This window comes from Patagioenas fasciata, chromosome 1, assembly GCF_037038585.1.
Source record: "Patagioenas fasciata isolate bPatFas1 chromosome 1, bPatFas1.hap1, whole genome shotgun sequence".
In the NCBI taxonomy this organism is placed as follows: Eukaryota; Metazoa; Chordata; class Aves; order Columbiformes; family Columbidae; genus Patagioenas; species Patagioenas fasciata.
The window spans coordinates 162806070-162823165 of NC_092520.1; the positions used below are offsets into that span (position 1 = coordinate 162806070).

The 17096-nt window shown below is 41.1% G+C and overlaps 1 protein-coding gene and 1 long non-coding RNA gene across 6 annotated transcripts in view; one reads left to right on the plus strand and one right to left on the minus strand.

Moving 5' to 3' along the window:
* Positions 1–292: 292 nt before the first annotated feature.
* LOC139827058 (uncharacterized) lies at positions 293–2968 on the minus strand. The gene is made up of 2 exons (XR_011737243.1): positions 2582–2968; positions 293–605 (listed from the first exon to the last, which is right to left on the minus strand). It is a non-coding gene; the product is annotated as an uncharacterized lncRNA (long non-coding RNA).
* Positions 2969–3135: 167 nt separating this feature from the next.
* Positions 3136–17096, plus strand: part of SYT1 (synaptotagmin 1) — a 360340-nt gene continuing 346379 nt past the window's right edge. For 2 of the 5 annotated variants that reach the window (XM_071799485.1, XM_065848537.2), the window contains exon 1: positions 3137–3467. The gene's annotated coding sequence lies outside the window, so the exon portion shown is untranslated. Of the gene's footprint in view, positions 3468–17096 lie in introns of all 5 variants that reach the window. The other 3 variants (XM_065848520.2, XM_065848528.2, XM_071799493.1) reach the window with 2 other exon arrangements.

Here is a 17096-nt window from a genome sequence, read left to right on the forward strand (position 1 = left end):
TGTTTCGGATGAGCTACAACTGCTGTTGCCCCTGAATTTGCCTCATTTCAGTGACTGTCCTACTAGTATCTGCTCTTTATAGGCCATAAAACTTGCCAGGACAGGCTCAAGAATATTTTTGGTTTCATTGGCTTTGGTCCAGGCTTTCTCCTTTTTTATGGAGCAAGCAGGAGTCTTTTACTTTGAAAACTTAGAGTTTTTATGGCTCGTATTGCTTTCTAATCTTGAGGTTTAATCTTGAAGTCACAGTATACACAGAGCAAAAAATAAAAATGGCAAAGACAAACATTGCATCATTTGTGCCATTGCTTTTTTATTCAGATTCTTCACAGATGCTCATGTACTTCTAGCTCAGCCAAAGTCTAAATTAAAAACAAGGGAAATGAAGGATATAAGAGCGCCTGGTTCTTCATTTGTACTTTAGCAGGTTCCCGACGGAACTTCTGAATAGTAGACACTATTTAAATTTCACTTTTGATGTACTAATGCACATTAAAAAATAAACAAAACAAAACAGGTCTTGGGTTTAGAACGTCATTTCTTCTGGTTTTGCATGTTTCTTCTTTTTACTCATGATAGTGTTGATTCTTCTTCCCTTAACACAACTGTGGAAGACATAACGACAATAAATAAAATGATCTGTGTTTCATGAGTTTAGTGGCTAGCATTTGGCTAGCACTCCAAGCATTCATCAAATGGCTCCTGAGCTCTTCTAGAACAATCTTGTTCATTCAGGACATGTATGTTATCCCTTAAGTTTCCCAGCTTCCTTTGGTTTAATTAATCACTATGCCTGGACAGTAACTACTTATTTAATTGTGGATGCAGCAGAGAAATAAAACTCACTAATTGGACTGAGGACCTCTTTCTGTGTGAACAAGCTTTTGGGCGCGAAAAGAACTGAAGGGAGTGTGTGGGCTAAGAAGGAATGCAACTTTTGCAGCAATTTCTCCATTGCAAATTACCAGATTCAGAAAAGATTAGACGAAATCTCTTCCACCACCCTCTCAGACCCTACCACACCTGCACTTTTATTTTATTTTATTATTTATTTAGTTTTTTTAATCTAGCAGAATAATCACGTATGGACTACCACAGTCAGAAGTAAGAAAGTGCTGGTATACTCTTCAGGGCTACTGTTAGACAGCATTTCTGTTCCTTACTGTCTGTACACTAAGAGGGGGTCACTGGGCTTAAAAGATGTTTCTTTGCTCAAATACTACCAACAGGGTATGATGTGTCATGCCTTGTGAATGCCAGACACCCACAGACTTCTGGCTGTGTGGCTGTTAGGAACACAGCATCAAGTTCGCATAATTATTAGCATTGAAATGTGTGGGGTTTTAACTGACCAGATAAATGAACCTAGAGAAAGCTGTCCTTGATAACTATTGATTTTGAAGAGAGAAAACAGCCACATTTTTAAGTCATACAGGGTAATCTAGGCAGAGGTGACCACTTCTGTGTATGCAGTTTTAATTATGGTGACTCCTTCTTTCCATAGCTCAGCAAGAGCTGGTATTTGCTTTCCTTTTCCCTCTCATGACCTAATGTTCCCATCCAAGACCCCTATTGTGGATATTAGGAAAAAATTCTTCACAGAAGGGGTTGTCAGTCATTGGAACAGGCTGCTCAGGGAAGTGGTGGAGTCACCATCCCCGGAGGTGTTTAAAAGGTGTTTAGACGAGGTTCTTAGGGACGTGGTTTAGTGCTAGAGTTAGGTTATGGTTGGACTCGATGATACTGAGGGTCTCTTCCAAGTGAAATGATTCTATGATTCCAACAGACCTAAAAACACATGTCCAGCACTGACTTGATCAGAAAATGTGTATTTGAAGTGACCAGGAAGAGGGCTGTAATTTTCAAAGGTAAATCCCACCATCCAAGCATGGTGAATTGCAGAATGACATTCTGTTGGAGGCACAGTAAGCCACTTCTGGGATGTGCCTGGGAGATTCTTGTCTTCCCAGTTACCTGCTAAAAATGTCATAGGGGCTCCTCTTTTTGCCAACATTTGCGATTTATCATACTGAGCTATAATTTAAATAACTTTCAGTCTTGTATACTAAGCAAAACCAACTAAATTGTTGTGGAATACAAAACTACTTCTGTTTTCTTAGAATAACTGTAATTAAGCAGCATGTTGTACTACTGTGCATCAAGCCTGGGCTAGAACCTGTATGTTCAGTATCTGTGACCAGTTAAAGGTTATGGGAAACTCCTACATAAATACCACACTACTATTTTTACAGTTTTGCAGATCAAATTTTGTTTTCTTCCTGAGCCTTTGAGGGTATAGATGCAAAAATAATATATGCTGAGGAACAAAGAACTTTAATCCGTTGTGCTTTTAAAAGCTAACCTTACATCTAAATCTATTTCCATTTCCCTCTGAAATCTGAGCAGCTTTTTATGTTATATTAAACATTAGACAAATAGGGTAGATCTAATTAAAAGTCGAAGAAATGTGCTTCCCTTAATTGAATTTGTTACAGTTACATTTTGCAGACCAATGTTAATCAAAGCTCCAGTTCAGAGTGGATGGATCAAGGGAATTAAGTCAACCCCTGCACGTCCTTACCTGAACACGCGATACGCTCTGCTCTCGCCTAAGCCACAGACGCCCATAACGACCCAATGCTCAGTCGCGACTGCCCGGGGCGCGCTGCCCGAGGCTCCGCCGCACCGGGAGGGCCGCGCAATGCCGGTTCGCTAAAAGTACCAAGTACCTGGGGGCAGCGGCAGCGCCTGGTGGGGGGTCGCCGCCGCCTCCGCCTCCGCTCCCCGCCGCCCTAACGCTCTGGGGCCAGCGCCGCGCTCTGCCCGGGGCACCCGGGTCACCCGACGGCCGCTGTGCCTGTGGCACAGCTACTTGTGCCGCCCGGCGGCGGCCCCGCGGATCGCGGTGCCAGACGCGACCGCCATGCGCGGGGATGCCCTGCTCATCCTCCCTTTCCTCCTCCCCTGCCTGCCGCCGCCCGGCCCCGCCCGACGGGGCGGACAGGGACCGCACGGCCGCGGGATGGGCGAGGCCGGCACGGCGGCTCCACCCATGCTGTGCGCCAGGCGATTGGGTGGCAGTGTCCGTCTCCCCGCCCCCCAGCCAATGAGGGCGGCGGGCCGGGGGTGATGGGCTGCCTCTCGCGGGAGGGATTCCTGGAGACGCTGCAGTGTGGCGGCGCTCCAGGCGCCGCGTAGCCCCCGTGCCGCCTCCGCCTCCCCGCCCGCCTTGCATTGCCTTGCCTTGCCCTGCCCGCCGGCGGCCACCGCCGCTGAAACTTAACGCCCGGCGCGCCGTCAGCCCGCTGAGCGCAGGGGCTGGGGCAGCTGCCTGCCGTGCGCGGGGGCGGTCCGCCGCGCACCCCGCCGTGCATCGCAGCCTCGCCCCGGGAGGGGCCCGACCGCGTGTAGTGCCGCCGCGGGGAGAGGCTGAAGGACGAGCCGGCTGCGCCCGCCCCGGTTGCCAGGTAAGGCAGCGCTCCGGGGCCGCCCGCAGCCGCGCCCGGGCGGTGTCGCCTCGGGCGGGGGGGCTCGTTGGGCGGGGGTGCGCCCGCCGGCCCGCTGCGCGGCGGGGGGAGAGCACATGCTCCGGGGGCGGCTGACGGCGCTGCCTGCCCAGCAGCTCTGCCCGTGGCTGCCGGGGGGCGGGGGCCCGCCCCCGGAGCGGTCCGTGCGGGGGGGGCGGCTCAGACAAAGGGGGCGCCCCCGCCCGCCACCGCCGCCGTGCTTCGCCGTCGCCCCCCGCCCCGGCTGCGGGCGCGGGGCGCCGTCCGCCCTCCATGCTTCCATCCCTCCCTGCGCACCGCTGCCCGGAGCAGGCGCCCAGGGGGCCGCCGGGCCAACTTGTTTCTCCGGGTTTCACCTGGCTGCCGCTGCCGCGGTGCCCCCGCCCTCGGCAGGGTGGTCTGTCCCGGTGGCCGCCCCGGCTGCGGCCGGTGGGACTCGCCGGTGTGTCCTCCCCGGCACCGGCCCCCGAGCGCTGACCTCCTCTTCTGTCTGCAGGGCTACATCTAATCGTTTGTGTATCAATTTACAAAAAGCCTTTCCTCCATTACTTAGACTGTCAAGCTAATGCATTTTCTTTCCATGCAATTTCATTTCGTGTCCTCGGACATCATTTCCCTCATCTTATTTAATACCACTTGCCTTGCTCCGATTTTCAGGTGTGTTATGGTCTGGTCCATATGCGCACACGGTATGGATAGGGGATCAGCGCTCTGTTTAAAAGTTAATTTTGCCTATCAAACTCTACTAGGTAGAGTAGTAAGAAAGTGGCAAAGCATGTTAATATTTCTTTTGTTTCTAATTTTCTGAAATAAAGATATCAAAAGACTACCAGCTTCTGGTAGGCAGTGTAGTAAGTAAATTAAATGTAGTCATTGGAATGAGCCTTTATGGCACTTTCAACAATCTGTAATTCAATCATCTCTGATACAAGCTGCCTTTTGCTATTATTCATCAGACCCAGCTGAGTGATTTCTGTCAGATGGGAAGTGGTAGAGAGAAATCTCTAGGTAAATGTAACTGAAAAGCTTTCCAAGTGGAGTCCTAAATGAGCACAGAAAAGCACTTGGCCACAATCTTGAGACAGATGTTAGCATCCAAATAAATAATTTCTTTTGATTGTCCGGGGGATGTCAAGTCTTATTTTCCTTATTTAATAGCAATTTGCGGGTGAAGAAGAATGAGCTCTGTGTTTTATTACCTTGTAAACTCAATGCAAAATGCTGTAGTGCAATAATATTTCACTGTCTCTGAAATAATATTTTTTTGTACAAAGGTCAGTAGAGTAATTTTAGATACACATATATGTTGTAGACCACAACTAGACTACTAATCAGTCAGCAGCAATATTGATCCTCTGAGTGGCTATGCAGTGTGCCATCCGTGTTGTGTGTTAATCTGTTACTTGCCGTTTAAAGTGCTTTATTGTCCAAGAGAGTTACTTCATCATAAAAAACAGAAGACGATAGTGGTAGACCTAAGGGGAGACTCCTTTCCCTGGTGCATTGATGTCTAGAGTTACAGATGAGCAGTTGTTTTAGGAGTGACCCTGAAAAGGCGAGGGGGAGATTTTGGGTACAAGGACAAGTAGGTGGCAAAGTAATTTGCTTTGTGAGGATATGAAATGATGTCGCCTGCCATGCTTAAATGAACCTGTTCAGGAAAAGTGTAAGGAGATTCCACGTGTGTCTAGAATAGTATTTTTGTTGTCTATCTTGGAAACAGATGACCTGATTTTATGTCTTGAGTCGAACATGTACCTTCTTACAAGCCTTATGGAATTGTAGTTCTATTAGTAGTGTCCAAGGGGAATATACTTTAATGCGGTCTATTACTTGGCTTGTGGTATAGTTGCTCAAAATTTGCATGCATGCAATTCATAAATTGAAAACTATATAGCTTAAAAACATAGTGTAGGCAGCTTGAGTGAGAAGAGATAATTTAAAAAAGAACCACAGGGCAGAAGATAATGACATACTGTAGGAAATAATCATACTCCTGCACTTGCAAAAGCATGAAATGTTCCAGTGTAGCCATTTCATACAAGCCCAATTTTCCTTCACATTAAGAGTGCCTAAGTGAGCCTTATTAATGTTTGATGCTAAAGATGCTAAATCCATTTTAAGGATTGATGCTGGAATTTAAAGAGGTAGCTCACAGACTAACAGTGCAGTTCTAACACTTTCTTAGAATAAATGTGAAAAATAATCGTTTACCATGTATGCCATAGCAGTGCAAGTGGGATATATCCTTCTCTGTAACGCTCTACGAGTGAGAAACCCTTTAAAACCACAGATACAAAACAGTGTTTGATTTAACAATCTGAAATGTTTTCTTACCTTAATCATGACCTAAATCAGATATATGAGCCTAGAATTTGTTCAGTGTTAGTTAGTGTGGTAGTTGAGAAGGTGTGAGAATAAGGGAAGGTTCTGTTTGTCAGAAACACGGAGCAGGGGGAATCTATACTTTTCCAGCTAGCATAGAGAGACTGGAAACATAAAATCAATTTTTATGGCCTTTTGGCAGGGTTGGCTGTAATAAGTAAAAAGAAGGAACAGCTTAGGGTCTTGGCAGAAGTTTTTAAGCCACTCAGCTGTACAGAACTCAGTTAATTGATGTTTCCTCACATGAGAATGAAGCTCTTATTTAGTATATCGCTGTCTTCTCTTGTCCATTCAGCAATCTGATTACAGTTTTAAAAATACTTATGTGTGAATGTGTGTACAGGATTTACATTTACATACATATTTAAGCACATAGGTAAAATCTTACTGGGGACTGCATTCAGAGTAAAGAATACATGCCACCACATATTAGCTGCTGTGGAAGAGATATCGAAGTTTGCAATATGATTGAAAAGGACAAGAATATATTTCTACACATCCAGAAGAAAAGCATGGAGGAATTATTACTCCTGGAGCTGTGATCTCCTTCCCTCTGCTGGTGATGCCCATACAAATATGTAGCTTCACAAAGAGAAATATTTTTATCGTTTGGTTTACTTAGATTCTCTATAGAATGTTTATTTTAAACATTACTCAGTGTCTAGGAAGAAGCTTAATTAGAAATACACGAAAGGGAAGCTTGTTAGCCAACTATGAATTTGTGTTTACCACTGACATTTACTAAAGATACTTGAGGTTAAAATAAAAGCATTTGCCAGACTGAATAAACAAAGCATTATGTTAACAAATATTTTCAGGATTGTTATGTACCAATGTCATCTCTTCTAGAGTAGGCTCTACTCCTTCCTAATACACCTCAGTAAGAGGGGGGATTAGGAAATGCTGGTTATACAGTTATATCTTTTACAGAAGTACCAGATACCAAAGCAGAATGCACTAGGAGGAGGACAACTCACAGGGGCTCTTCTTGATTTCTACTGGTGAGAGGATAAGAGCAGGCTACAAGCAATCTCTTTCAGGGACTACGTGGACCAGCCGAGTGATTTGCATAAGCAGTGTGTGGAAAAAGTTGTCTGCTTTAGATAAAAAAAAAAATATTTTTTTTTTTTCCTGAAGCATGTAATGATTGAAACCTAGATAACAGCTGTAATCAAAACATCTCCTTAAGTATTACTTTTGACAAATGTCTAATCTGAATGTTTTAGAGGCTGGCTTTTCTATTCTATTGTGTTGGGTTTTTTTGGTTTTGTTTTGTGTGTTTTTTTTCCCCCCATTGACTTAATGAGTAGCACTTCATGGGTCTTCTGTTTACTATATATGCTTGTGAGAGAATTGTTAATTTTTCTTAACCTGTTTTCTTATCACTACTAGTATGGAGGTATTTCCTCAGAAGAGCAGACACTGAACACTTTTCCTTCTCCATCCTAGAGGGAGTGATGTTGCCATCTTTTGAATTCTCAGAGGTTTGCTAGCTCAAGATGCCACTTCTCTTTTCTAGCCATCCCTAAAGATGCTGGGAGAAATATGTTAGAACACAAAGTAAATCTAGAATGTCTCCTGTGCAGCGTAGTTATCTGATAAGCTATTAATATTTATATGGTTCTTCTAAATGGAACACCATACAAATTTTGAAGTTTAAAGAAATTATCCAAACTATTCATTATTCATCAGCTCTGAATAATTATATTAATATAATATTTCAGGAAAATAAAATTTTATTTAGAAGTAGCTAAAAACAGTTCAGTTGCCTTAATGATGCTGTCTGTAAACTTCCCGGGCATTATTCAGGATTTATGGTAGTAGTCAAATGTACTGTAGTAGTTTTAATAATGTAGCCACGGTTGTAGTGAGTAGGTAGTACAGTGCCTCAAATATGGGAGGATACATGCTCAATGATGATTTAATGAAGTTGATTAGAAACCCATTTGTAAGTTTTCTTTTGTACCTTTATCTTGTGGGTATTGTTTTTCTATGTGTGGTTGAATATCAGTGTAGCATTTGCAGTACGGGAAAGCTGGTAACCGTTACCCAGCTTGGCTTGGAGATACAACATTACCTGCAAACTCCCTCATATCTGTGTATTTTGAATAACCATGTAGATATGGCAGTTGAAAATAACTGGAGTGCTTTTGTGGAAGGTGCTGTGGAAATTGCTTGGCAAATGGTTTATTTGGTTCATGACCCTGTCTCTAATGGTAATACTTTTTCTAGAAAATGCATACACATATGTCATTGACAGGTAGACATTAGACCTACTCTTCTTATTTTGAAAACTTAATGATTGCTTGTAACATGTAGTTGTAATTTTATATATATATATATCTATATATATCTATATCTCTTCTTTCCAAAGCTCTGGAGAATATTTCTTTATAATCATCTCTTTGATTTTTAGTTGGGGGTTAAAGATTAGTAATGCAATACATCCCAATAAGAATAGTTTTGAAAGTGTTATTTAAAAAAAAAAAAGACCATTTCTGTTTCTTGTTGAAACTAAGCTTTGTGTATTGACTGCAGTAAGGCATTTGATTTAGCTTAGAGTGATTTTTCTGATCGGAAGAAATAGTACTGTGGAAGGACACCATTGTCCATATGAACAGATGAATTTTTTTTTTTACTTAATAGTAAAAATAGACAAAATAGACGGTGTAAGGGGAACTGCCATCTCTATTATTCCAACTCTATTACCTTTAACAATGATCTGGAATAAAATACAAAATCCACATTCTTGAGAATACCTCTGTTTGTTTTTGTTGTTTGTGTGGGGTTTCTTTGTGGTAACAGTTTTAATAAATAAAGTTGGAAAAAGTGCTATTATAGACTGATTTTTAGTTTGGTTTCTCATTCTACCACATCAGAGGAGTTTCAACAAAATGAACTGTAATACTTTTGCCTACTTTTAGTAAAAGAAAAAAAAAGTTATTTCTCCTTGAAGAGTGGCTCTGAGAAAAGACTTGGGGATTACATCCAGACAACATCTATCATTATTTTAAAGAGAAGCCATATGCAGCTGTAAACACTGGAGCCTTGAGAGTAGGAAGTGTGCCCAACTTCAAAAACAATGTTGGGCGATTAGAATTACTTTAGAGGAGGCACCCAAGAATTGTATCATTTGAGATGTGGCAAATCTGCTTCTTACTGAGATTCCTAAAAGCTTCCCATTCTATTTGGAAAACTGTACATTCTGAAAGCTTTCCTGTTTCCCACATGGTGGAAATACTGGTATTAAATTGTGTTCTAGGAAGTATTAATAAAAGTTCATGTAACAGACTCGTCAGTGAGCAAGCTCCAACTGGAAATGGGGTGCTTTTTTTTTGTCTATTAATAGACCATCAAGTGTATGGGCCAACTTACTGAGGAGATGACAGCTTTCTGCTTGAAGTCTCTAGATCAGTATTTTTCTTTTTAACTAAACCAAGTACAAGTTCTAGATTTGATGCAGAAAATGCTGGATTTCTGATTTGTGTTAATCCATGAGAACAGAGTAGATAATCAGCTGCCCTCCTGGCCCTAAAATCACCAACCCATTGAACTTGCTGCCATTATCTCTAATTGAGTTTCTTGGATTAAAACCTTTTTTTCTTTATTTTTGTAAAAGGCCTTGTGACATGTTATTCTTGTAGTGTGAAGAGGTTTTGTCTGAATTTCTCTCAAGATGCCCTTCTATTGTTGTAATCCTGTTTTTGTCCCACCTTACTGACAAGCAATTTCTCCTTATTTGTCTAGCTGGTGTTAATCTTTAAGACCTGATTTAAAGCCCGTAGAAACTGGTAACTGTTCCTTCCATTTATTTTGTTCCTCTGATGTGTCTTAAAACCATAAATTGTGCTTATTAATACAAATTCTGTTTAAAAAGAGAATGCCTATTGTTCTTTCAAACATGGGAGCACCAATATCGTGTGTCCTATCAGTCTGGCCTGGGCTTGTGTAAATAGGCGTTGACTAGTTTGCAGATGCCCATCAGTCAGATGCTACCTGAAGGACCATGTTGCGCCCAACCTGATCTGGAGCTGGCCTTGCAGGTGGCAATCATTGTGCCTGGCATCAGAGACAGGGAACCCTGTCATGCATCTGCTGTGCACAAAGGTAAACTTGTCTTGATGAGAGTCTTCCATGTCCTTTTTCCTTGTGTCGAGCCATGGCTGGTTAATTGGTGGTATTGGTAACACAACAGGTGTCTCCTATGAGAGGGATGCAGCTCTGCTGAAGTGGCAAGTAGGAGTTATTTTTGAGAGTCTCCTCCGTCTCCTCCCACTGAATTGCTGAAGATATGTCCTTGAGTAGTCCAGGCGAGGGTGGAAGACAAACACATTTTTGACTGTGAGTGGAAGGATGGTTGAGTGGCAGGCTTGCCGGATCCTGAAATTAAAGTTTACCTAGTTTCTGACATCCCAAGTGTTTATTTAAAGATGTATTTCTTAAACTGTTGCATTTGATCATTATATCTGGGACATATTAATATTTCCTCAGGAAAAGTCTGCCAGTAAGATGCCTATTTATCTTTTCTGTAGTTCTCGTTTTGTCATAGTTGTTTTTCGTATACTAATAACAAGTAATTATCTTGCACTTGCTCTTCAGATTCGTCCTTACTTCAAGCTTACTTAGCTTACTCAGCTGCTAGTTAGAGCAGAGAAACACCAGGAAATATCCATGTGACCTTGACAGAGGTTGGCTGCTGCTTCATGATATGCTGTAGCTGCATAAGGCCTTTGCTGCTTTTATCTTCTATATCTGTTTTATTTTTGTGAATCCTACATAATAGGATTGAAAGGTTGTTTTCTGTATTAATTTGTATTATATTTAACGCTCTTGTAACTTGATGAGAAAATGCTAGAAGTGAAAACTTGAAGTAAAAAAAACATCTGTGACAAAACCACCTGAAGTCATGTGCTGTAGTTCTTTCTTGCATTTGTCATTTTGAAAATATATGTGCGCTTTTAATAATGACTTGGACCTACTTTAATATTTGATATGCAAACATTGGCTTTACAAATCGTACACTGGCTAATAATAGTGAGCTGTTTACTCTAGAATAAATTATTCTTTATAAATATTGATGGAAGTTCAGTGTTACAGGTGAATAAGGCATAAAACTTGCTGTGAAAATTGGTATTCTAGAAGAATAGTAATAAATATTTTATCTCAGTGTCAACTCAGACTTTTGAGTGAGTACTGTTCATATATTGTCAATTGGATTCCAAAGCAACAACCAGCCAAATGTCCATTAAAGGTGATGAACCAGACTTCTACAGGCGTGGTAGAGACTGTCTATACTGTTACTGAAGAATTCAAATGTATCTGTAAAGACAAAACCTTTTTCTGCCTTTCCAGATAGCTCATGGATATCCGTACCCATCAACAGGATTCCAAAATGTATATATTGCATATAGGTGAAAGGAAAAATAATTGGCACAATTTTAATGGAACCTGTCAATATTACTCCAGTTACAGTTTTTAAAATTTCCTTTTAGTATTAACAAGAAACTGGGAGCATTGAATTTGCTTTGGGTTGAAATTTGGATCTTAGAATGACTCTGCTCTTTGTCTACTTTTATCTTAAAATAACTTGAGTTCAATTGTATTAACTTGTTTCACAGAATAAAGCTAAATTATTTGCTGGAAGGGATCATCACCTGGCATCCCATAGTCTGTGGTATTATTGCCCTCTCCTACTCAGTTTTGTGCCCTTTTTAGTGATGAAGAGATGTAATCTTTTTTGGGGAGGTAAAACTCCAACCTCTTAGCATAGTTTGCAGTGTTGGCTTTGTATGTTTTAAGTATGTGAATGTGTGAATTTGGAAGGATGAACACAAGAGTGGACAGAAGGCCGTAGGTGAATGTACTGAGTGCTAAGCCTGGTTGAAGACACGTTCAGATTGTTATAATTAAGAAATTATTCTATTTTTTTCCTTAGGCCAAGTATTGGCTATTTCATGGGTCCTTTTGGAATAATGTATTGATGATTTTTAATAGCTGATGTAAGCACTTATCCTTGAACAGTGAAAAACACTAGTTCAGCCTGGCCTACTTATAGCCATGGTACTGGTAAGATACTTAAAGGTAGCCCCTTCAATCAGGCTTAGAGATAATTGTGATGAATAGATTCCAAGTACAAAGTTTGTGATGTGCATTGTAAGTAATGTGGAACTGTGCTTAGTGTTTATCTTAAGCTGAAGTGCTTATAAAAAAATAGCGGGGGAGTGTACTGAAACTTTGACTCTTAAAGACTATCATGAAGTCTATAGACTGTGATTAATCAATTTTGTTTTAGTTTAAAGCTATCACCCCATTATTATTCAGTGTATGTGTTTTCTGTATGTATGTGAAATGTTAGTAGGAGTGGGAGGAACTAAAGGATTAGTAGTGAAGTGTGCAAGTGCAGGGGCTGTGTATCGGTCAAAAATTCTCTACACGTTGGTGCTGAGATGATGTCCCACTTAATCTCTGCATAGCAGAGATTGGAACCAGTGTTACCTAGTTAGTTGCAGCAGGTTAATTTCTAAGACTGAGGTGCAATAAGCACATTCACCATAGGGGCCAGTATCTTTGCAAATGTGGATACAGACAAAGCAAGTACAATAGCTATCAGGTGCAAGAGTAGTAAATACGTGTGTTTTTTCCTAGATAAGGTGCACAGAGCTAGCCTGCAGTGGACACGTGCTGAAATTTGTTCCTTATTACAAAGCAACTGCTTCAGGCCCCATTGCTTTTTCCATTGGACTTATCCTAGTATTGTACATTCAATTCTCGCTTGCTTAGACTAGAATTCTTGTTAATGTATTTCTCAGTATATCATATTTACTTTCACTGGATGAGCTGAATTAGATCACAGAAACTTACATTTTTTTTTTTTTCCTTCAAAGCACTTATAGATGAGTTGGAAGGCAAGATAAGAAGTCAGTTATTGTCACCATCACTTTGAATAGCTAGTTTGGCTTTTAAACCTATCTTGTTTTTGTAGGCTGCTTGCTTGCCTGCACGCATGGGAAAAATCAAAAGCAGTATTTAATTTTTTTGGCAAACATCCTAATGTGTGGTGGTGGGCAAGGGCTTTTTTTGATGGTGGTTGTGGTGGTGGGGGGGTGGTTTGTTTTTTTGCCTCCCGGTATGGAACAAAGGAAGAGATCTGGGGACGATGGCTTACCTCTCCACATCCTCTGTTAACACAGTGAATTCCAAATGTGGGTTGTAACTGGTGACAGCTGTTTCATCAAGAGCTGTTCCATGTTTGCGAGAAGCAGTGTTTGCTCTGCAGTCTTTTTAGAACAGGGCCTGACATATCTTGCAGTGTGTTTATACTGTGCCTGACATAATAGGATCCAGATCTTTGACTGGGGATGTAGACTGTTGTGCAAAACAAATAATAATTAGGCCAAATGTTGAAAAAGTGCAATTATTTAAGACCCCCAGAGATGGATAAACTATTCTTTGCTGTAACCATATCAACCTTCTTCTTCAAAGGGATTTTAATTGTATCATGGAAACTTCATACTTGAAAATATGAATGCTTGTCTGTTAGGCACTCTGCTAGATATAAGCATATTTTACTGGTAATTAAGGTTGTACCGTTCATACTGGGGGACTTGGATGCTCAGTTTAGAGCTCTAATTAGAATCTATGCTGAGTTACTCTTTACAACCTCTTTATCTTCATCCTGGTGTAACTTATGAATGTATCAGTTTAAAGAGAGGAAAAAGTTTCCTGTTTCCCAGTAACCTGATTTGCCACTTTCCAATTGAAAACTGGATAAGCTGTTTGGCTTGCTACTGAAGAAAGCTGTTTTATGCATAATGCCATGCTCACTAGTGGGATTTGAATTATTTGCAGGTGGGATGATACAAAGGGGCTGGATTTTAGCCTTTATGTGGCCGGGAGGGAATTTATCTGAGATAAACTAGTTCCAGCTCCAGTAGTACTTAAGAGACTAGCTACTTCATGCCAGAAAGCAATTTCTAAAGGTTTCTATGATAAAGGAATTAGCGAAGTTCTGCTACATCAGCTTCCCCAATACAGGAGCCAGTTTATCTGTCTGGAGGTTGATGTAATTATTGGAGATTTCTGCTCCCCCTTTCTATGAGAAGTTGATACAGGAGAACATCTAGTCCTGTCCTTACATGATAGGATAAATGGGTAAAACATCCAAAGCCAAAACTATCACTGCCAAGGTAGCCTGTCTTGGAGGTAGACCTGAAGATTTCAGGTAAAGATTCTAGAATTAGCTTTTTGTGAAGCATACAAGTCTGTACACATCAGGTGGTCATTTATATTGTGCAGGAGCCAATCAAAGTAGTGTCCTATTGATGTGGTGAAACATAAATCCCATATGACAGATGGGGATCAATGGCAAAGGGAGATTAAGGACAGGACTCATCTCATTTAACTTTAAATACCCTCAGAAGGTGATTCATTTGACCTACCTTAGGCATCTGTCTTGGTGCGAGACGGACTGCTCTCTGGAGGTATCTGTTGCTTTCCAGTGACTGTAAACAGTCTAGGATCACTAAATGAGACTTAATCAGGCACTTTTTAGATACCTGACATGGGACACTTGAATCGTAAGTGATGTGCCTGAGGCCTTACTGGGAAGCATGTGGCAAGGCTGAAAACTGAACCCGGGTTTTCTGAATCCAAATTTATATTGCTAATCACAATACCATCTCTTTTGTGAAGTGGAGAATTAGATCTGTGACTAAAACTAGTGTGTGGTGACTGCTTAAAATTGCTTTTTAACAGTTGCAAATAAAAAAAGTAATTGGTCTAAAGGGGAGTCGTGGTGTATTTGGAAGTACTCCCTTAAAATCCAGCCCAAATTATTTATTTTACTGCAGTTAGTATTACTGTATTTGATTCATGGGAATATGTCAACCTCAGTAGTGCAGTAACTGTGCAAGAGACTAGGTTTAAAAAGAATATTTGGAGAGAAATCTTTTGCAGTGTGGAATAGCAAATTTGTCTGCAGAATCTGTGCAGTGCTATTGGGAAAGAATAACCTTTTATCTTGGAGTTCTTATTAGTAATGAAAATTTTACTGTTAGCTCCACAGCAAGATGGACAAGTTTTTCCCAGCAGTAAAACTGTAAATGAAGGTCCATTGTATTGGCATAGACAATATTTTATTCATGATTATGGGCAGTTTGTTGAAGTTGGTCTTGTCCAGTTTGTGCTGATGTAAGTGGGCTTGTGTGAAAGGACATGCCTTATGTTACTGTGATGTAAGTGATGTAATGTTTTCTGAAACCTGAATAACTAAAGCTGATATGAAGAATGCTGTCAGCCTTGCCAGGCTCTGGATCTTACCCGAAGTGTGTAGGGAACCAAGTAGGTCTGCACAAATGATAGTAATGGAAATAATCACACTTGGCCAAGTGTGGACAGGCTTGTCATGTTGCCTCTTCTCTGGTCACCAAAGCCAGAGTGTGTGTTTTTCCCCCTCTGAAATGCAGCAAGTTTTGCACCTGAATGCGCATGATGTTTTGAGGGGTTAGCTTGTGCCTTTCTTGCTTGCCCCCCTGCACACACACCCACACCACTCCCCATTCCACCTCAACACACTTTATTGGCTGTAGGTTTGGTATGTTTTGTGACTGAGATGAAATCGTTTTCAGAACTGCAGTGCAGAGTCTGTTTAAATAGATTTGTGTAATTTATACTTACAAATCTGCTCAGATGAGGATGGTAGTATGTGACCCCCTTAAATTCACGGCATCACATCTCTTTACATAGGAATACACTGCCATATTAAAGATTTAGAGAGTAAAATATTTTTTTCAATGAAGTGCAGTAGAAAAAAACAAGTGGGGAGAATTCTGCTGTATTAAGATAAAACAGAGGCTATTCATGTGGAGAATAAAATATGATGTATATTTTAAGCTTATGGAATTTCTTCCTCTAAAAATTGGGGATTGGTTATTGGTTTCACGATACTGTGTATAGTAGGAATTGTATCTTCATGTTAGGTCTAAAGTAAAGTTAAATTAGAATGATCTAGAAACAAAAGCCCAGTACTCTGAAAGATTGTATCACAGCAAAATGGTTTTCTTGTTGACATATTTGGTCATGAGAATTTCTCATCCTTTCTATCCTCCCTCCTTGAGTTAACAACTAAACACGATGTTTTTGTAGCTAAATGAAGCTTTATAAGCTAGACATCAACTATATATAAATGCAGAACAGTACATCTAAAATCTGTCACTCTGTCAGAGTACAACTGTTTTCTCTACGAATATGGAAATTGTCACTTATCTGCATTCTTTCCCTGCCCTACTTTCTCCCCCATAAGTTGATATTCACCCATGTGAAAGAGGCCAATTATACTTTAGCCGTTGTATAAATAATGCAGAAGTTGTCAGTAGCAGAGGAAAACTTACATTAGAAAGCTGAGTGAATAAGGAAATAAAAGCACCTTTTATTGAGTGTAGTGATCCCTTGTTTCTATGTCACTTCATGTTAAAAATTGTATTTTTTTTGTGTGATTTTAGTATTTAAAATTCTTCATCTGAGGACTGGCTTTAATAATAAAGTCCCAGTTCAGTCTTTCATCAGAATATTTTGCTCTGTGGTATTTTTCCTTTTTGCTTTTCCCCAGGCCCTCCTGGGAGCAGGCGCTGGGTCTTTCCCCTTGGCTGGGAGAGGTGCCGAGCAGCTCTGGAGCTGGAAGGATGCCCTCGGATCGCAGCAAGGCTTGGGGGGAGCCCACGTTCCTTCCCTCCGGCTTTATGGAAAACATTTGGAAAATGCAGTGCAATCTGGAGTCAGGCTACCTTAAAAGTAAATTAATTAGGCTCATAAAAGGTGGAGTCCTGAACTTCAGAGCAGCTGGGGTTGGCTCTAGGTAGCTGTTGTTGATAGAGCCCGGGCACAGGCTGGCTTGGAGTCGCAGTGAAGTTGGCCAAGCTAAATAGCGCCTTATTAATGTGGTTTATCGGTGGCCAGCTCTTCTTTGAGGTGGTTAAAATCTGATCCCAGATGATGTACAGAGTTTGTTTAACTTCTTGTCTCCTTCCTCCAACTACAGTTTCTCTTGAGTAGTATTCTGAGAGGGAGAGAGGATGCTGTGGACTTAAATTTATATATAAGCAACCACTCAGAGGGTCTCGCTGACCTGACAAGTCTTCAGCAAAATTTTCTAGGCTGCATGTCTTCTGGGTCTGCAATACCTCTGTTCATCAACAGCAGATGAACGAT